Genomic DNA, 22147 nt, shown 5'->3' on the forward strand with positions numbered 1-22147 from the left:
CTGAGCTCAGTCATTTCTGTTCTAGGTCAAAATGGAGAGAAGAGAGAAAGGGGGAATAATCTCTATGGGTAACTGGGCTTGATCCAGACTGGCAAGCAGCAGCCAACAAAGCCAGGGAGGCAGGGGGGAAACGGTGTTGTCAAACCATATGAACCACACATTGGAAATATCTGGGTTATGCTAACATAGGAAAACAAGATGAACACAGAATACTTACCCACCTCCGAATTCTACTGATGTATGAGGAGAATGAATGAAGTGCTATCAAAAACAGAATTTCTTCCTCCCATCCCCTCTGATATCTGAGACACAAAACAAATAATACTGAACATTGGCATATGTCCACCGCATATGTTTGAACAGAAAATTTACTGAGTGCTTGGGCATTCAAGAAAAGAAAAGCAATGGAAATACACCCACACTATTTTGGAATGAGCCAGGCTTGGATAGAATGACCCCCTTTAGAATTGAGAGCTATCAAATAAATTCTGCTCCCACTAAAATGAGAAAAATGGAAGCAGCAGAATAGAACATATAAAACACAGATAGAGGGAATACTTGGAAGAAAATGCACTTCAAAAATGGTATCATGAGGGCCTGGGTGGCTCAGCTGGTTAAGCGTCTGACTTCAGTCAGGTCATGATCTCGCTGTTCCGCAGTTCGAGCCCTGCAACAGGCTCTGTGCTGACAGCTCAGAGCCTGGAGGCTGTTTCAAATTCTGTATCTCTCTCTCTCTCTCTCTCTCTCTGTCTCTGCCCGCCCCCACTCATTCTCTCTCTCTCTCTCTCTCTCTCTCTCAAAAATAAACATTAAAAAAAATTTTTAATGGTATCAAAATGTCCAACTGCTTTGCACACTCAAGAAAATTGAATTTTATGAAATAATAAGATGAAATATAGGGTAAAACAAAGAATAAGGTGAAAAAGAAGGTGGAAGAATGAAAGAGAGAAATTGAGAGGAAAATAACACCACAAGAGAAAAACATGTAATGTATTAAAAACAGCAAAGAAGAGACTCAGCAATGTAGAAAACCCAGACAGGATTGAGGACAGGGTTGTGAAAAGTCACACAAAAATAAGAAGTCATGAAGAGTTAAGCACTTAAAAATACCAAAGTAGATGTGAAGAAAAATGGAAAGTTAACATATGGTTATTATATGCTGGCAGGGGTAAGAGGTGGGGTACTGAATAAATAAAACACACAAAAATTCAAAAAAAAAAAAAAAAAAAACAGTCTCCAGAAGAGAAAAAATCCTGACTCTATAGATCAAAAAGATTCAGTTCATTTTAGAAAATGCTTATAAAGAATAGGCAATAGCAAGATAAATATTTTAAATTATTAAACCCCAGGGATGAAAAAAAATTTTTTTTGAAAGATCACTTAAAAAGTGTAGGGAAAGGAGGAGACTTAGGGATTCAGATTTTTTTCAAATTGCACATGTGAAGACAATGGAATCATTTCTAGAATTTTCAGGTTAAAACTATGTGTATCAAGCCAAATTGATACCACTTGAGAAAATATATTCTCAAATGTGTATGCATCTCCCATGTTTGAGTTCTGAAAATTGTACTTAAAACATAAGCAAGATTTCCATTTCCAACAATATGATGGATTAGATTCTAGAGTTGTCAGATATATCAAATAAAATTACAGAATGCCCAATCAAATTTAAATCTTTTAGTAGAAGTGTGGTCTAGGCAATGTTTGGGATAAACTTAGACTAACAGAGTGTTCCTTGTTTTTCTGAAATCCACACTTAACTGTGCCTCCTAAATTGCTTGCAACCTTAGACAGTCTGAAAAAAATCCCCTAACGTGTAACTAGAAATGCCATATTAAAAAATACATATATCCTTTACCTTGTGTGACTGAGCTTCTAAGAGAGTAAAGGAAATCTCTAGGGTAACAAATGGAAGAGAAATTAATAAACTGAAGCTGAAATCATGGGAATTATTTGCTAATTATGGTGACCAAAACACTTGTGTTTGGCCATATGGGGACAGAAGACAGTGCTTTGCAGCTGCGTGGAGAGCAGGACCTGAGGCCTGTCTAAAACACGACTCTTGGGGCACCTGGGTGGCTCAGTCGGTTGAGTGTCCAACTTTGGCTCAGGTCATTATCTCACAGTTCATGGGTTTGAGCCCCATGTCAGGCTTTGCACTGATAGCATGGAGCCTCCTTGATCTCTTTCTCCCTCTCTCTCTGTCCCCCCACCCCTCAAAAATAAATAAACATTAAAAAAAAAACACTTTTGAAGGGCCATAATCTGCATGAAAGTGATGGACTAAGAAAATAGGCTCACTAGCAAAAGGAGACAGCAAGGAATTTGTGTGTCTTGCCTTAGGCTCTGAGGAGAAAACAAAACACGTTCCCCTGGAAATGCAAACACATAGAGTCTTCTTCAAACAAATTTGGTGTTGAAACCACACGATCAGTGTGGTCCTAGAAACCCTAAGCCGATAAGTTAACTTTAGGTAGTTCTGAATTAGTAAATTGGTAGTGTGGAGCAACTGGCAGAACTAAGCACAGATTCTTCTGAAGAAATGCACCTTGACCCCAGGCTTTATCGGAGCTCTACAAGCATCGGAGCTCCTGCCAAACATTAGTCCGCCATCCAAAATAACAGATTACATCAAGAAACAAGCCGCTACAGAGAAGAGTCAACAGTCATTAGGACAATAAATGAACAAACAAACAAAAAGATACAAAAGAAAATAGCAGCATTAGTTAGACCCTAGGAACTTTCTATGTTCAAATTATGGATCCATAATATGAAGTATTTGAAAAAACAGGAGACTACTAAAAGTAAGCGGATTTTTAAAAGAAAAAAATCGAAAACTTAGACATAAAAAATATTATTATTAAGATTAAAAATTCTAGGAATGGATTAAGCAGATTAGACACAACTCAAAAAGAGAATGAGTAGGAGCGCCTAGGTGGCTCAGTCAGTTAAGCCTCCAACTTCCACTCAGGTCATGATCTCACAGTTCATGAGTTCAAACCCTGCATCGGGCTTTGTGCTGACAGCTCTCTGTGCTTCAGATTCTGTGTGTGTCTCTCTCTCCACCCCTCCCCAACTCATGCTCTGTCTCTCTCTGTCTCAAAAATAAATAAACATTAAAAGAGAGAGAGAGTGGGGCACCTGGGTGGCTCAGTCGGTTAAGCGTCCGACTTCAGCTCAGGTCACGATCTCACGGTCCGTGAGTTCAAGCCCCGCGTCAGGCTCTGGGCTGATGGCTCAGAGCCTGGAGCCTGCTTCCCATTCTGTGTCTCCCTCTCTCTCTGCCCCTCCCCTGTTCATGCTCTGTCTCTCTCTGTCTCAAAAATAAATAAACATTAAAAAAAAATTAAAAAAAAAAAAAAGAGAGAGAGAGAGAGAGAGGTGTGCCTGGGTGGCTCAGTCAGTTAAGCATCTGACTTTTGGCTCAGGTCATGATCTCATGGTTTGTGAGTTCAAGCCCCACATCAGGCTCTGTGCTGACAGCCCAGAGCCTGGAGCCTGCTTCAGATTCTGTGTCTTCCTCTCTCTCTGCCCCTCCCCTGTTCACACTCTTGTCTCTCTCAAAAATAGGGGTGCCTGGGTGGCTCAGTCGGTTAAGCGGCCGACTTCGGCTCAGGTCATAATCTCGCGGTCCATGAGTTTGAGCCCCGCGTCGGGCTCTGTGCTGACAGCTCAGAGCCTGGAGCCTGTTTCAGATTCTGTGTCTCCCTCTCTCTGACCCTCCCCCGTTCATGCTCTGTCTCTCTGTCTCAAAAATAAATAAACGTTAAAAAAAATAAATGAAAGATTTTAAAAAGAGAGAGAGAGAGAATGAGTAAACTGGAATATAGAACTAAAGTGATTTTCCAGAATGCAGCCCAACAAGACAAAGACAAAGATAAAATTAATCTGCTTAGGGTTTCCAGGACCACACCCATCATGCAGTTTCAACTCCAAATTTGTTTGAGGGAAAACCTGTGTGTTTGAATTCCCAGGGGAATGTGTTTTGTTTTCCACTTAGTCATGAGTAACATGAAACAGGTTAAAAAACAAAACAAAACATGAAAGATAGAAAGAAGGGTCTAACATATGTCCAACTGTGCTTTGGAAGAAGAAGGTAGGGGGAACAGGCAAAGATCAATGCTCAGAGATCATGAGTGAGGAGGTTCCAGAACTGAGGAAAGACTCCTCATGCAAGACAAATAAGAAATCCTCACTTAAATATAGAGTGTTTAAACTCAGAAACAGAGATAACAACATCTTAAGAGAATATTCTGCTGATGAGAGTATGCATTGACCAACGTTTCCAAAGGACAGTTTAGCAATATTTATCCATGACTAAAATATCCATATTCTTTTACTCTCTGATCCTACTCCTAGGAATTTATTCTAAGATGATAATCTGACAGCAAAGACATTGGTCTCTGTATAATTTATAACAATAATACTTTGGATGCAATTTAAATATCCAGCAGTAGGAAAGTTAATAAATAAGTTATAGCATAATAGTACCGTGGCATATTACCCAGAATTAAAATGGTTGGTATATCCACATTTATTGATAAGGGCAGATCTTCATTCTTACCAATAAATAAAGCTTATAGCAGAACAGCATATATCATATAGTCCCATTCATGTACAGTTACATATACATTTGTTTGTACTTAAGATATCTTAGTATATTGCCCAATGAGGGTATATATACTATTGGTCTGAAAGATTGAAAATGGTTATCTCTGAGTATTGGGATTCCAGGTAATTTTCCTTACCATGCATTGCTACAGTGTTTGACTTTTTTTCTTCTTAACAGAAGCATGTTAAATACACATACATATATAAATAGGAAATATCTTACATTTTTTGATTCCCAGGGCAGTTTTCTTTCCACTAAGCATAAGACCATTTTGATGATATATCATTTTGAGTGGCACCGATAGGGCTACCCATACAACTATAATTATACTACACTTTTCTTTACCTTTTGAGATATATGTAGGAGCCTTCATTACCGCTCCCAAATGTCAGGTAATTAGTGAATGAATTTCTGTTGGTTACCTTATGTATGTAAAGACTGAGGAAAGGTATTCAGAAGTATAGGGGAAGAGAAGTACAGAGAAAGATACCAGGAGACCATATTTTAACTAAAAGCCAAAGCAGCTACTGCTGTACCACACCAATACATCTAACATGTCTTGTTCAGAGAGCATAAAACTGAATAGATATATGAGCATTTATGACTATTCCTGAAGTTTCTGTCATTTTTTAAAATAAGTCAGTTTTTATAAAGGTCCAAATAAGGCTGAGAAAAATCACAAATAAAAATATTATTGAGGGTAGTATGATTTTTTTCCTAAGATATTAAATCAAATAGAACAACTAATGGTAGTTTTCCTCCTTAACTTTTCTCAGGTATTTAAAGTTAAGAAGAATTGAATTTTCAAATTATGTCTCCTCCTATTACATTCTTAGTTAAAAAAAAAAAAAAATCATTGTGGGAACACCCCAGTGGCAATGAACACACTGACACCTAGATCTTAGTTTCGAAATGCCATTCTGCAATATAAAGAACTAGGACTCCTTGAAGAAATGGCTGACTCTGGCCGAGGTAGAGGATACAAAATAAGCCTGGAGTGTCTTATAGTCTCAGAAAGTAAGAAACTGTTCCAAAACCAAAAGGATAGAGACATAGAGACAAGTAGACAAGAGGAGCCATCAGAAACAAGCCCCCCCGTAGCCAAAGCTGGACAAATTTTAGCAACAAAATCCCAAGTATAAAATAAATATATATGAGTCCATACTGATATAAATAATTCCCGACCCTCGAGTATACACTGGTCTTAGTACACCTTTCCAGAAAATAGAGTAGGAGAAAAGGAGGAAGAGTAACTTTATAATGAATAAATCTGGCAAACACTACCTTACTCAAATGATCAAGGAACATCATCACTGATAAGCTATGTTCATTGCATGTACCCCAGCATGTGATATAATGGGAAGGACACTTCACCTCTGTGGTATCCTTCAAAAGACACATTAACCTTAATCTCTCAGGGAAGGGTCGATATGAGGTAGAGGAGAAGTACAAGGGATTTCTTGGTCAGTGAAACCATTCTGTAAGATACTGTAATGGTGGGTGTCAATATACATTTGTCAAAAGCCATAGAACACACACCAAGAGTAAAGTCTAATGTAAACTATAGGCTTTGGTTAATAATAATATATCAATATTGGTTCATCAGTTGTAACAAGTGTACTACACAAATCCAAAATGTTTATAGCAAAAACGAGGGAAGCGGGCTTGAGGGGGATGCAGGAATTTTGTACTTGTTGCACAAATTTTCTACAGACCCAAAACTGCCTCCACAAAATATATTTAAAAAAAAAAAAACAAACAAAAGACAATCAAAATTGAAAAGAAAAAATTGGTGGTAGAGGGAAAGAAATATGATACAGAGAGTGTATTAAAATGTTAGCAGTGATATATAAAGATTTTCACTTTGTAACTCTACTTTGTTCTGTTGGACATTTTTCATAATAAATGTGGGGGAAAAGTCATTGTGGGTAAAGCTTAGTATAGTAAGATCAATATGAGCCTGTGGGATTTAATTCTAACTCCAGTATGGATTTCTCATTTGATTCTGTACAAAATACATAATTTGAATGACCTGAACTAGTAATCTAGATTTTGAAACCCAGTTGGTCTGGTCTTCAAAACCCAGAGTCTAGATTAAATTACCTTTTTATTTGGAAAATACAGCTAACTATTAACTAGTTAGTATTATTTGAGAAATACAACTAGTTAATTGTATTTGAGAAGTACAACTAGATATTCTGTGTTATCTCATGGGTAGAGGAATATGAACAGTGCTTTTGTAGTTTATTTTTTAAAGTTTTTTTTAACTTTTTTTTTTTTTTATTTGAGAGAGAGAGAGAGAGAGCATGCACACATGAGTGGCAGAGAGGGGCAGAGAAAAAAAGAGATTCTTAAGCAGGTTCCACACAATCAGTGTGGAGCCCAATGAGGGTCTCAATCCCACGGCCCTGGGATCAAGACCTGACCCAAAATCAAGAGTCGGACACTCAACCGACCAAGCCACCAAGGTGCCTCACTTTGTAGTTTTTTTAAAACAATACTGATGAGGGCACCTGGGTGGCTCAGTCAGTTACGCGCGTGACTCTTGATCTCAGCTCAGGTCATGATCTCATGGTTCATGCAATGGAGCCCCACATGAGGCTCTGGGCTGACAGCACAGAGCCTGCTTGGGATTCTCTGTCTCCCCGTCTCTCTGTCAAGTTCCGTCTCTGTCTCTGTCTCTCTCTCTCTCCCTCAAAACAAATAAGCGAACATTAAAAAATAAATAAATAATCCACACTGATGCCATGGTGGTAGGATCTACACAACTCTGGACTTTGTCAGTGTTCTTGTAATGACTTAGCACTGTTTTATTTACCATCTAAGACCAAATTTTTTTATTACTTGCTACAAAATGACAATAACTCCAGTTTTGAATGGTGCATATTTCTCATTATGAACCTAAATACACAGAATGTTTGCTGTTTTCAGTCACTACACTGTAAAAACGGTGCATTAAAACTAGTATGACATATTTGCATATTTATCTGTATTAAAAGCCTCAAGTTATTGCAGATACACAGCTGTTGCTTCTTCATCATTTTTAGAAAGAAACCGTACTCCCTCTCCTATATAAATTACATACATTTTCAAATGTATCATCTGATCCAAAGGAGTTGCAAAGCTCTAAACACGAAAACTTATTCTCAGAGGAGTATGACATTAAAGGAGAGGAATTGTAAATTTTTAGTCATTGCATCCGAATGATAAATTTTTAACCTAAAATGATAAATGCGTTCCCTTGCCAAGTCAGATATTATACATTGTAAACAGAAAGTAATTCTGGATGCTCTTACAAATTATGACCTCATTGCAGCATAAAGACTGCCTCATGTACGGAGAATTGAAAGAGATGCTGCTTTATAGCAATCAAGTGACAGAAGACTCCACTTTGTGACTTAAAACTGACAATCTGTAGTAACGTAAAGAAGTGTTTCTTATAAGAGCATTTCAGTATCTTTGTGAAAGTCAACAGTAACATTTTCTCTTTAATTGAAAAGGCAACTCTACGCCCCTGAAATGCTAGCAACTCTCATCTCAGTAGTTCTCAGAAAAGTCCCAGATTGAGTAACAATTCTATCAAGTTTCATTCTTTTCTTGAGAATTTTAATATGGACTCTTTCAGTTTCAAAAAACTACATGTGTGTCTTCAGCTCCATGACCACATTCAGTTGATTAATATATAATTCAAGCGCATACCGGCAGTTATCCTTTTAGTATTCGAATTACAGTTCGTTAGTTTTTTAAGAAAGCTGTTAAATATAAACAGTTGAATCAAAGATTTCACATTTCAGAGTTCAATTTCGCCATGTTAGCTCAATAAGAGGGTCCTAAGAAGGGAGGATTATCATATATTAAATTAAAAGTTTGCCATTTTGCAGCTCTAATCCTGTTGGAAAAAGATGATTTCTGTCTTACTTAATCAGCAAGAGGTCTTTATTGCCTTAAGTATTAATTGATTAGGTTCTCATTAAGGTCAAAAGTACACTTGGCTGGCCAGAGGCAGCCAATTAGCACATTGTCAGCCATGCTTATTTACATTGACTGAACATAATGGTAGTTATTTGACTGTCAAGTCACAAGGTCACTGAATCTTTTGTGCACTTTGCCCTCTAAAAGGGCAATAGTCATTCAGACACCAGAAAGCATTCATAACAAAGATTTAGTTTATTACTTATTGACTTAAATCACTCTTAGAAACAGGTGTTTCATTCTCTTTGGACAAATGATATATCATTTCTTTGTGAAATACTTGAGGTCTGGTTGAAATTCTGTGGTTGATTGTGTCTGAGGATTTTTGTTCAGCTAGCAGCTTGCACTTCAAACTCTAAATAGCTTTTTAAAGAGCAGACCAATCCAATGACTATATCCCTTTGCAATCTAGACTTTTCTCTTGCTAAATGATTGCAGCAAGTTGGAACTAGTTGGGCACACTCATGCTGAAATGCCTTTCGGGTACCAGTCTCCCAAGTTGAGGGTTAGAACCACATTTAAGTCTCCCCTTAGTGAGGAGATTACTATTCTTTTTAAATACACTGCTGCTGACATGGGATGTTGTATATTTGTTATAGAACAAAAGAGGAATGACAATTCAAGGTTATTCATGAACGAGTAATCTAAAATTTCTGCCTATAGTCCCAGTAATTTTTATCATCATAAATCATTACACCTAATTTATAGGGTGGTCATGTAATTAGTTGCCTTTGTTAGCATTTTATTTTATTTTATTCTTTCTATTTCTCTTCTTCTACTTAAATTTAACACCATTATCCCTTCCATTCTCTATTATTGATTCAGATATCACTGATAATTCCATGAGTTAGATTTTAAGGAGAAAATTTTGTTTAAGGCATCACTTTTATGACTTGTGCCTCTAAATCAAACTAGAACCCATGAGTCAGCCTAGAGTTTTTTCCTTTGCCCTCCCTAAATAAGCATCCTGCTAAGTATCACTTTCCATCCATTCTAGTTACTGAATATCATCAATAAATATAAGTACCCTCCATTTCAACTCACTGTGACTGCCTCAGTTCAGCAATTTGTCTCTCGATTAAACTGTTGTAATGCCTTTTTGCTGGTCTTTTAAATGATTCACAGTGGCCCTCTGTTGGCATAACTGTCTTCCCTCTCAAGTGTGATTCCTTCAGAGTAGAGTGATATATTTTCACATTGTATCCCCAGCAAAGTTAGTATGTGGTACATACAGGCATTCAGTAAAAATTTACTGAATAAATAATTAAATGACCATAATTAACTTTATGCTACATATAAATGTAAACCTTGATAGAAGAGTAATTTTTTTTATGATTTAAGAACTCATTAAATCAAAGTTTTCACTGGTATTAAATTATTAATTAATACTTTCTCAGACTGTTATAAGAAATAAGAAGCTGTAATTTATCCATGTGACTAAACCGACAGCATTGAATATGAAGACAGAGAGTCCAAATCAAAGGAAAAAATTACTACCATAATTCTTGAGTAATTAAGCTACCAAATACATGTAGAAAACAAATCCATATACTATCAAAACATTTGCTTTGTGGGATCATATGATTTTCTGATGATTCAACATTAAATTAATACTTACTATTTATATATTGTCTACCAAGTACTGAGAATTCCATACACATTATCAACCATCCTCTCAAGAACCATGTAATACAAACATCATATTTGTCATTTTATGGATAAGAAGACTGGTTTCACAGGGTAACTTCTCCAAAGGTGCATGGCCCAGGTCTCCAAAGCCGAAGCTCTATCTATCACACTAATCTCTCCGTTTTCATCCTTGTTTAGAACTTTGGACAATCTATTTATTCTGAAACTTCACTACATGTTATATAGCACTGTTTCATATCCAACGCTGGGTTAAGCGTGGTTAATCAGTAGAGACAAAGGTGAGAAAAATGACAGTAGAAATTAAAGGTAATATGACTTAGTAGTTAAGATTGCATGGGCTTTAGCATCACACAGTCTTACACTTGAGTTCCAAGTCTGCTGTGTCCTACCTGCATAACCTTGAGCGAGCTACTTGATCTCCAAGTTTCAGTGCTCAAATCTTTACAATAGATAATAATAGTAGCTATCAGTGGATTTGTGAAGATCACATGAGATTATGCAGATGAAATGCTTAGCACAGTAACTGGCACATCATAATAGCTCAGTAAATATAGTTATTATTGCTGTTAATAAAGATTTACTACCAAAATGAATGAGGTTATATATACTTCCTTATCCCTGGTTGAATCTGTGTGCTCTGGTATTACAGAACACCCACAAGAGTCATGTATTACACTGACACCTAGAGAATCATCTGGACACAGGTCAGGTTAAAGATAAGATATTCAAATGTTTAAGTTTGTTAGGGACTCCCTTGATTTTCATGATCATCACGTGGGCAGGCAGCACAGAGAACATCCTGTGCAGAGCTATTCCTAGTCCCTCAGGCTGCATCTCAAATGTGCACAAAAGACATTCACTTCTTTGGTGACTTAGCACACAAATTGGGGTTATAATAAATTACAAACTGAATTCACAGAACTTGCCTGTTTGAGCACCAAGCTCCATGAGTCACTCTTAGTTATATCTTATTAGAATCAGGAAGAGTTTCACTCAGAGGTAAAGAGATTCTCTGGTGTGGATCAACCAATTATCTCTTCTGCTTCATTAGCACCTCCAGGATTAGAAATCTTGCAGTTAAAGGGGAGGGGAGGGCTTCATCTCCCACTTGATCTTGGGCCTGTTACCCTACTGGTGAAAGAAAATATGTTTATTTCACTCAATAATGAGGTTTTAAAAGAGCTGGCCAATTCTTACTCTTTTATTGCCTGTACTTTATATATGAGACAGGCAAATACAAGAGATACTTTATTGCTTTTCTCCCTCTCTACCAAGATGCTACTGGAAACTCTCTAGTCACACAAAGAAGGAACCAGTAAATTCACCACACCGAGAAAGTATGTTGACTCTTCTATTAATAAATAAGCATGCATGGAGTATCTGCTGTGTGACATAGACCTTGAGCTAGAGGTTGAGGATAATGTCCCTGATTTTACAGAACTCGTTTCACTCAAACTAGGGTAGAAAAGAAACACTGATTTATACTCTTAAGATAAAATTTAGAAATTTTAAATAAAATTCAGACATTAATATCAGGTTAAACTCTTATTCAGATATCCTTGGAATGATCACAGTTTACACTTAATATTTGATATGTAACCTTGAATTTTCATATTTTATTGTTTTTAGCATAGCTAGGTTAATCCTTTAATAACTCATTTACTATTAGTTATTCTAACCTTTTTTTTTCAATCAAACACTTCTTATTCTATAATAAAAACTATAGTGCCTTGCCTAGCTATTACCTATTTTCTTTGTGCTCTGTCTTCATCTAAAATAAATCATAAAAGTATGGATTGTCTTTCTCTTAATCTTTTGGTTTATTTTAAACAAAGGAATTGTATAATTTGATTGGAAATATATATTCCTTTTTTTTCAGTTTTTACAGTGTTTCCCATGATTTTCAATATTTGTTCTTGGCAAAAACCCTACCTTATCATTGATTGTGTTGCTTCTGAAATGGGTTCTTTTAGCAAATATTTTTTGAACACTCGCTTTGTGCTGGGTTCTCTGTTGCTGCCCTCATGGAACTTACATGCTAAGAGGGGGGAGACAAAAAAAAAAAAAAAAAATAGACCGGATAAGGGAAATCAAGAATGGAGGTAAGGGTGTAGAGGGGAAGGGGATGTTACGTTAAATAGGGTGGTCACAGTTGGGCTCATTGAGAAGGTGTCATCTGAACAGAAGAACTGAAGGAAACAAGGGATTTAGCCAAGCAGATTACCAGCATAGGACAATCTAGGCAGAAGAAACAGCCAGTGACAATTTGATAATGTGTCACTGTTTAAGGTTCCAGTCCTGTTTGAGAAGCAGCAAGGACATTAATGTCACTAAACGCCAAGTGAATTTACAAGATAATGATAGAAGGCAAGGCCATAGAGGTGAGAGGAGAAGGCCAGGGAAGGAGAAGGTCCTTACAGACCTGGGGAAGGAATTTGACTTTTACTCTAAGTGAAATGGGAAGCCAAGAGGGCTTTAAGTGGAGGACTGACCCGATGTAACTTGCGCGTTAAGAGTATCTCTTAGGCCCTGGCTTGAGCATGGATTCTTCAAAGGGTAGAAGCAGGTGGGCCAATTAAGATAATTCCCAATAATCCATATGAAAAATGATAGTGACTTGGGTCAGGATGGTAACATGGAACTTGGTAAGAAGTGGTTGTATTCTGGATATATTCTGAAGCTATCTGACAGGATTTCCTGGCAGATAGAAGGTGAACGGTAAAAGGAAGAAAGGATTCAAGGAAGATTACAAGTTTTAGGGCCTAACCAACAGAAGAACATAAGAACGTGAAAATCCTTCCCTACATACTTCCTGCTCCTAATGATTCTATATGTCAACTCTACTTGTAAAACTGTTTTAATTTATATTTTAGTCTTCAGATACTTAGAAAGTAGAAACCCAACCAACTCAAAAGTCCCAAAAGTACTCTTGCTAAATTCAGAGTATCCCTGTGTAAATTGGTGTGCTACCTGTCACTTAAGGATAACACCCCCTCTAGTACTTACTAGATAACATAACATCATCATGAGGATACTTGGAACACACAAGAGAATTAGGTGACACAGTCCTTGTCTTCTTTAAGCTTACTGTCTATCTTACCACCTGGCTAAGCAGAAATCCAAGTTGGTCTGGGATTGGATCTCAGGCACAGGGCCTGAATACAGGGGTTTCAGTTAGCTTCGGATCCCTGTGTGATGTAAAGGGAGGTCCAGGTAAGAAGTTCCAGGTGAGATGGCTTTGGGGAACTGAGGCCCAGTATAAAATGTTAGTCTCGAGTAAGGGGTCAGGCTGACCCTAACAATCTATCACAAGGAAAAGACCCACCCCAGAACACTGTATATTTTTCTAGTTAACGCAGACGCCATTCTCCTATCTCTTTTTTTTCTCCTCAGTATTTAAGAAAGGTCATGTTGTACCCTTAAAACACTAACAACAGGTCTACTGGGGAAGTGGGTTGGTGGGGGAGAGTGTGGAGAATAATCCATATAAAGGGAAATATGAATAAATGTAAAAAGCATAAAAATGTGTGGTATCAAAAAAATTCATGTCCACAATAAATTGTCTTCCTCCGCCTCCTCCTCCTCCTCCTCCTCCTCCTCCTCCTCCTCCTCCTTCTTTTATTTTATGGGTAGATTTTACTGTCATTTTAGGCTACTATTAACAGCATCTCATTTGATAATGACAAATTTGTTGACATCTCTCCTCTTTTAGATTTAGTTGAATGCAAAGAAAACCTTTGAAATGCAAATAATTGATCCTTTCTCATGCCCCCAAGAAGGTTTGGAACATGGCAAGACTTGAATGTGTCTTGGAAAATACCATCTAATTCCAGAAAAGTGTAGAAATCCATACCTAATCCTCAGACAGATAAGGACTGACTGAACATGAAATACAGACTGTGGTCAACTTTAATTCTTTCCCACATTAGATTTCTATGAAACACTGTCATTTCTTTGAGTGAGACAAATGAATGTCTCTAATACTTTATACATCCATTGGTAAAATTCAATTCAAAAACAACTCTAAGGTCAAATTTAAATTATTTTGCTGTTGTATTTAATTCTGGATTATCCTCTTGTCTTTTCTTTGGCATGAGAACAAATTACCATTGGTGAAGTCCAAAGATTATAAAGCACTACTTAAGCATTCATGTGAAGTATCAAGATTAGGAGAGAGCACAAAGACTAGTGTGTTAAAGAATAAAGTTTCTGAGACCAGATGGGGCAAACTACACAGGTTTTAAGGAGAAAGTACAACACTTGGTTTTAGAAGGAAAGGAGGAGAGATAATATGTTTTGGCAGTAGTTTGGGTTCTTAGTACAGAAGATATTATTTTAATCGTCTTCATAATTGAATCTAATAATATGCTTTCCCTGTAACAGAAAATTATATTTCCTCTGTCTCTGTGGGTACCCTCCTCTGAGACTGAGAAAACTACTTGTGAAATGAGAATTGAAGAGGGATCATATTCTTTTAGATGACTTTCCTCAGCCCTCGCATCAGAGAGCCTGAGTCAGCCTCGGGCACTGAGCACCGGCTCAGACCCAACCTGCTGGTACTTCTTTTGCTGCAGAGCACAGTCACATAATCCTGGGCCAAACGTGTTGGAGCCTTGTTCCTCCCTCTACTCCGGTTGACCTCTAACAAAACTCTGCTCTCTCTCCATTTGTCTGTGAAGAGAGTTTTCATTTTAAACTCTTCCAGTCTAACAGAGGGAAAAGGTTAAAAAGAAAATCAAACACCCCCTTCCAAAAACAAACAACAAAAAAAAAGTAGTCCACAGTTTCCCACTGTACTGGAGCCAAGCACTCTGCCAGTTTTGCTCTCTTGTCTCTGAGTTGTACCCTGACCTTTCATATGACCAGTGGGGTTTGTTGCATAAGATCTATCTGGGTGCCTTTTTAAAAGTGCTATCTTTGTCCATATTTCAAAACACTCACAGATATTTTATCATTAATTAGTATTCATATTATGTCTCAAACAATCTGTTCAAGAATAGGGGAAGTGAACTAGTTGGACAGCTCTTCTGTTTGTCTAGTGATTAACATGGATGATGTGTGTAGAGCCTGAGACCTTATAGAGGGAGGAGGCGGTCAAATATTGGGTAGGTAACTCCTGGAACATTTAGAAGCTCACCTACTTTGGAGGTTAGACTTCTCCAGAAAAACTATACTTGGCAAACAGGGTGGGGAGACACAGACCTCTTTAAAAATAGACCCATGCCTTTTTGATTCACAGCATCCTGGATTTGCTTTTCATCATGTTATCATGCCACTTGGGAGCTGGCTGGACTCCCTTGTTCAGTGACATATATTTCATAGTGGTTTTTTTTTTTTTTAAACCATTTGTTCTTTCAACCACAACATGCTTTGCATTTCTCTTTCAAATTTGAGGGTGTATATATAGATTGATCAAAATAATATTTTTTAACATTCCAAACAATTTAGAAAGATAGTGGATGGGTGTCAGTTAATCTATTATGTTCCTCTCTTCCTCCTCCCCCTCTTCAGCTGCTAATCTTAGAACTTGTGTGCCAAATTGTGTAAGATATTCTTCCAATAGCTACATGTGTGACTCTTTTGTGAGCTCTACAGACAGTTATGAGGACAGATTTGGAGTTGCATATGGGACTGTCACATGATTTGATTGCCTTGTCTTCCAGGCACTGAGATTTCTTTTCACTGAGCTTTAATACTGAGGAATTTTTAGTTGTGATGGAAGTTCAGCAAAGTCTCTATTAAAGAATTTACACCAGGAATGGGGAAGAAAAAAAAAAGTTTTTACTCAACACCACTCTGTATTTGGCATCTCTATATACTGAGCAGTTCATATGTTTATTTTTTCCAATAGTGAAAAAAATTCACAGAATTTTTATGAAAATCAGAAAGCTAAGAGCCTTTATTATCCTCCTTGCTCTTTTGGAGCAAGATCTAGTAGATGTCTCGACAGAAAAAGGAAGCAGATGCTTTGTAAAAAGGTCTCATATAATTCATGTCCAATTATAGAAAATGATCCACAGGAAAAAAAAATGTTATCTATCAACTGTTAGGAGCCAAAAATACTGCGCCTTTAGTCTCTGAAACAGAAAGGTGCAAATCCATTTTCAACTTTACAGAAACATATTGAAAACCCTCTTTCAAGACCCCAACACCACATCCCCTCATCCCATTGAATGACAGGGCCACCCCTGAGGGACACACTGCATTAAAGAAGATCTTTCTCCTAATCTTATTTCAGCTGTTTCTCAATAATAAATCATTGTCCTAGTGATAGCTGTGTCCCATGCATTAAGACACATATTATATTTTTAAAGTGTTAATCATATATACCCAGAGAACTTTTTTCTTTTCCTGCTCAATGTATAAGACTTTTCATCCTCATATTTTTTTTCACCCTGTAAAACACATACAGTAGTTAATTACTGAGAGCTTCACCTATTAGGTTTGAAGTCCTAATTTGGAAGTAATAACGATGACTAGCATATATCAATTGCTGCTCTGAGCCTAAACCCTATAAAACAAATTTTGTATATACATTACTTCTAATCTGTAGAATAACTCACCAAAGTGGGTATTATTATTATTATTATTATTATTATTATTATCTTTTTCCCAGTAGAGTAAGAACTCAGAAATACCTTTAGTGAGGAAAGAGTCTATTTTCTTACTTTGGTCCTTAATTTCCTTACCTGTTTTAGGTTGGAGAAGTCCTGTGCCTTGCTGGGCAAATTGCACTAACACTTTGCACAATGAAACTTATGAGTGGTGGAACATGAGCAGAAGCTTCCTTGTCCCTACACCATACCCTGCAAATTCTGGAGGCCACGCATAGAGACACTGGGCTTCCCCACGTTCTCAGGGCTCACTGTTACATAACAAGCACCAAGTTCATGGCAACTGCTCTGGATTCCTGGCTGAAGAACTTCAGAACACATAAGAAGGTACCTACAGTATCTGTTCTATTTCTGGTCTCCAAAGGAGCAATTCATGAAAAGGTTTTCTTCAGACAATATCAAGTCATTCTCTGTGCATTTCATAACGCTTCGAACTAAATCTGGCATAATGAGATTTGATTGAGCTGTTATGTTCTGCTGCATAAGTGGCTGTGCACAATTGAGAAAGAAAATTGCTTAATAGGAAGTTATAGTCATCACTAACTTTATCTTAATTCTCCAAAGCAGTAAGTTAAGATTCATTTAAGAGCAGCTTAGAGCTCTCAGAAAACATTGAAAAACTACTCTGTTTAGAAACACTTCTGTCCATATGGCACACTGTCCTCTCTGGAAATGGGGGTTTATCTTTCTGATATCATATTCTCTTGGGGTGAGTTTTATCTTATTTCTCCAGAGACATTTGAAAATGGCCTTTTCTATCTATTCTTCTAAAATATGTAACAGAGATGATATTCTTCAGCATAAGAGCTGTATCTTGGTTTAAGGTGGTAACTTTTAGTTATCCCACAGACATCCAAAAGCCGTTTCTGAAATATACTGAATTTAGAATGCACAATTATTTATACTATTGTATCATCAGAAAGGAATGAATATTTAAAATAAATAGAAGGGGTGCCTGGGTGGCGCAGTCGATTAAGCATCCAACTCTTGATCTCAGCTCAGGTCCATGATATCGCTCAGGTCCATGATAGATTGTGAGTCTGAGCCCTGCATCGGGCTCTGCTCTGATGGTGTGGAGCATGCTTGGGATTCTGTCTCTCCTTCTCTCTGCCCCTCCCCTGCTTGTGCACACTCTCTCTCTTTCCCCCCAATAAATAAATAAATAAATAAATAAATAAATAAATAAATAAATATAAGAAGTTTTTAAATAAGTAGTAGTTTAAGCTGATGGTTGGAATTTATTCTAGAAAGAACTTCTAAGAATCTGTTCTCTGCTAATATTTAAAGCTACATTGGCAATGCCATTGTTATTTGCAGTGGTATTATTATTTCCCTAGTAAATCTCTGAGATGGATGAACAACCAGTAAAGCTAGTAAGAGTTTTAGTTTGTTTAGAGCTTAATAAGGTTTTTCGGTGATAAGGAAATATGAAAAAATCTTTTACTTTCTAAATATCAGGAGTAACCAATTTAAAAAGATAATGGAGGAAAAAAGACAACATGCACAGTAGTCTTCAAAAATTATAAGAAATGTTAGGACCTAGGGGTGTCTGGGTGGCTCAATCTGTTGAGTGACTGACTCTTGGTTTCCGCTCAGGTCATGATCTCATAGTCATGAGATCGAGCCCCAATTTGGGCTCCACGCTGAGCACAGAGCCTGCTTGGGATTCTCTCTCTCTCTCTCTCTCTCTCTCTCTCTCTCTCTCTCTCTCCCTCCCTCCCTCCCTCTCTCTCTTTCTGTACCTCACCCACACTTACACACACTCTCTCTCTCAAAAACAAATAAACTTAAAAATATATTTTAGGTTTCTTCTATGAAGAAAACCGTAAATCTTTATGGCAGGATGAAGCTTTAAAAAATTTAGAAGAGGGGTGCCTTTATAAGAGGTGAGCCACTGTCAGTTAAGTGTCCACTTCAGCTCAGGTCATGATCTCACAGTTTGTGGGTTTGAGCCCCGCATTAGACTCTGTGCTGACAGCTCAGAGCCTGGAGCCTGCTTCGGGTTCTGTGTCTCCCGCTCTCTCTGCCCCTCTCCCACTCGTGCTCTGTCTCTCTCCCTCCCAGAAATGAATAAACATTAAAAAAAATGTTTTAAAAAATTCATAAGATACACCACGTTTCTGAATGGAAATTATTTAAAGATATATGGTTTTAAATAGTTTTTATTTTTAAAATAAACGTTATTTCGTTAAAATCAAATCTCATAAGGAATGTACTTAACACAATGATTCTGAAGCAGATTTGGAAGAACAAAGCAGGCAAAAATAGCCTGGAAATTTTTACCAGAAAAAGAAACTAAAGGAGAAAGAAAGATATAAAGGAGGAGAGGAGGAAGAATAAAAAAAAAAAAAAAGCCTCACACTGCCAGATGTTAAAATATAATGGAAAGATACAATTAAAATCAAGTAGCTTTGGTACAGTAACAGATAATAATCCCAAACTTGAAATCTCTCTTAAAATCACATGCTTTCATATTTGTAGAGGTAGAAGTGTTTGCTTAGATGTTGCCTGTTAAGGATTTAGCAAACTTTGCTTTGAAGATGCCTTGTCTTCCATGAATGAGCCTGCTCATTCCACACCTGATAAAAGGTAGAGTTTGCCAACAGTCTGTACTAGCTGCCTCTTACTTTGATTGTTACACTTGAAGTTTCTCCGAACCCAGCAGGGTCTAAAGCTCAAGTATCTGAGAGCCCTCCCTCTTCCTCGTGACTACGGGGGTCTGTAGCATTCTTATAAAAGTCACTTTCAATTGGTAGGGAAAATATTTCCTGGATTTGTGCTTTATTTAATTTTTGCTGTGGCTGACACATTTGAATTTGAGCTATTTCACAGATTCCCCCCCACCCCGCCCCTAGTGGCTTCATTTGGTATTCAATGTAAGCTAAAAATAAGATGATATAAAAATTTAAATTATATAAGCTAAACTTCAGTTTTAATATAGAATTAAAATATTTAGTCATAATGTATTTCTTCTCACTTATCCACAGATGTAAGTCCCAATTTTCAAAAAGTTTCACCAAGAGAAGATTGGGCAGTATTTTCAGTGAGGCTAAGGGGCCAAATAAATACTGGTAAAGGTAATTTCTAAGCATGCCAACCGTGCCCACTTTACAACTAAGTGTAATGCAAATTACCATATCAAACAGAAAATTTGAGTATTCCAGTTAGTGGTATTTAGTGTCCTGCTTAGTTAGTGTCAGTTTGGGCACTGCTTATAATACTTTGTTACAGAATCATTGTATGTAATTATTTTGCTGTTGTAAGAGTGCATTTAGAGTGAAGAAGAAAAAAGTTTGGGAAAGATTATTTTGCAGAGTTGACACTTATGGCCAGTATTCCAAGATATAAAAGGAATGTACCTAGTTTTTGCTTTAAAAATGACTTGCTGGGTCCCCTGGGTGGCTCAGTCAGTTGAGTGTCCGACTTCAGCTCAGGTCATGAGCTCACGGTCCTTGAGTTCGAGACCCGCGTTAGGCTCTGTGCTGACAGTTCAGAGCCTGGAACCTATTTCAGATTCTGTGTCTCCCTCTCTCTGCCCCTAGCCCGCTCATGCTCTGTCTCTCTGTCTCTCAAAAACGAATAAGTGTTAAAAATTTTTTAAAAAATAAAAATAAATAAAAATGACTTGCTAAAAACAAAAATAAATAAAATAAAAATAAAAAAATAAAAATAAAAATGACTTGCTATCAGAAGTTAAATGATCATTTTATAATTTTCTATAAAGTGAAAGAAAAGTGTTTTTAATTTAATTACCTATGCCTAAAAGGATATTTGAGTATGTTCTTACTGGAATAATTAGTAATATGAACATATCATAATAAGCTATTATACGCTTTCCAGAAATTTCTTGGTTCTTTTGTTTTCTCTGAAGGTGCTAGGAGAGTACAGACTGACATAATATTATTCAACATGCTGGTACTTTTTAGGATCATAGTGTTGGTTGTTAAAACTTTACTAAATTGACTTGACAGTTTCAAATTAAGTATCATCTTGTGTTTTTCCTTTCTCCATATCTTTTTAATGACAGTGTCATATAATATGATGGTTTTATGAGTGGTTTTGCTATCTCATTCATCAGAGTAATCAATGGGGAAAGGAGCCATATGGGTTGTAGTCCATTTGTATTGATAGGACAGATGGCATTATTGATAGATGGAAATATTCCAAATATTTATTGTATAATGTTATTGCAGGGACTCTGACTTCTGAATTTTAATACTTTAATTTCTACAGTAACAGGCAAATTAAGTAATTTATTCAGTTACCATGTATTCCATTTAATTATATCACTGTGTGAATTGTAGCGTTAATTACCTTCCAGTTAATACTTTATTTTACATGATGGACATTTTTCTTTATAAGCCTTTGTGTTTATCTGATTTCTGACCAAGCCATCAGTTCAATACTGAGGATTTTAAGGCTGAACACAGTATTTGGAGCAGACAGTAAGTTAAAGATAGGATCCCTGAAGTGAATGAAGTACAGATTCCATAACAGTCCTTCCCCAACATCACCTCCAGTGGGAGGCAGAGAGGAAAGGGCTAGTCTTTAAGACTCTCTATACATTTGCCTCTTGCACAAATTTCTACCCCCAATAGATTTCCTAAAATTATGTCCTAATATAAGTGTGAACATAAGGACAGAATGATGAATGGTATGATTCAAGTTCTAATTATATTTCATTTTCTCAATTTGAAAATTGAGTCATTTTAAGAAGGGTTACTGCTGGTATAGTATAGTTAATGCACTGGCCTCACAAATGTTGAACTTCATTCCAAAATCACACCTGCACTAGTAGAAATAGATGAAATCCAGTGGGAAAGAGGTCTTCACTTTTTACTGTGTATACTTTTGTATTGTTTAAATGCTTACTGAATGCATATAGTCAAGCTTTACTTTTGCAACTGCAGAGTAAAAAAATGATAGTTTGAGTCATTCCCAAACTTCTATTGCCATTGTTTTATTTTTAAAATGCTATCAATCCCTACTGTTGAAAGTCTACTATGTATTTATTATTTTTTTAATGTTTATTTCTTTTTGAGAGAGAGAGAGAGAGAGCATGAGTTGGGGAGGGGCAGAGAGAGAGGGAGACACAGAATCTGAAGCAAGTCTATATGTATTTAAACACTGCTAGGAGGTCTCTGATCGTACCTCCAGATAACTTGCTATTTTATTGAGAAAATAATATAAATTCTTTAAGAGTAGTGACTATGTTTCAAACTAAAATTCAGGACACATTGTCCAATCGCATTTTTTTTAATTTGTAAATTTATTACTGTGAAAAAAATTACAAAAACAT

The 22147-nt window shown here is 36.8% G+C and overlaps 1 protein-coding gene across 5 annotated transcripts in view; it reads left to right on the forward strand.

Annotated features, from left to right (window-relative positions):
- DPH6 (diphthamine biosynthesis 6) overlaps nucleotides 1-22147 on the forward strand; it is a 439826-nt gene that overhangs the window by 279245 nt on the left and 138434 nt on the right. Inside the window, exon 13 of one of the 5 annotated variants that reach the window (XR_008417123.1) lies at nucleotides 16933-17144. The exons of the other annotated variants lie outside the window; for them this stretch is intronic. The gene's annotated coding sequence lies outside the window, so the exon portion shown is untranslated. Of the gene's footprint in view, nucleotides 1-16932; nucleotides 17145-22147 lie in introns of those variants that run through there. 5 annotated transcript variants of the gene reach the window in all.

The sequence above is a fragment of the Panthera pardus genome, unplaced genomic scaffold, assembly GCF_024362965.1.
Source record: "Panthera pardus isolate Hobbes unplaced genomic scaffold, ASM2436296v1 HiC_scaffold_24, whole genome shotgun sequence".
Lineage (NCBI taxonomy): Eukaryota > Metazoa > Chordata > Mammalia > Carnivora > Felidae > Panthera > Panthera pardus.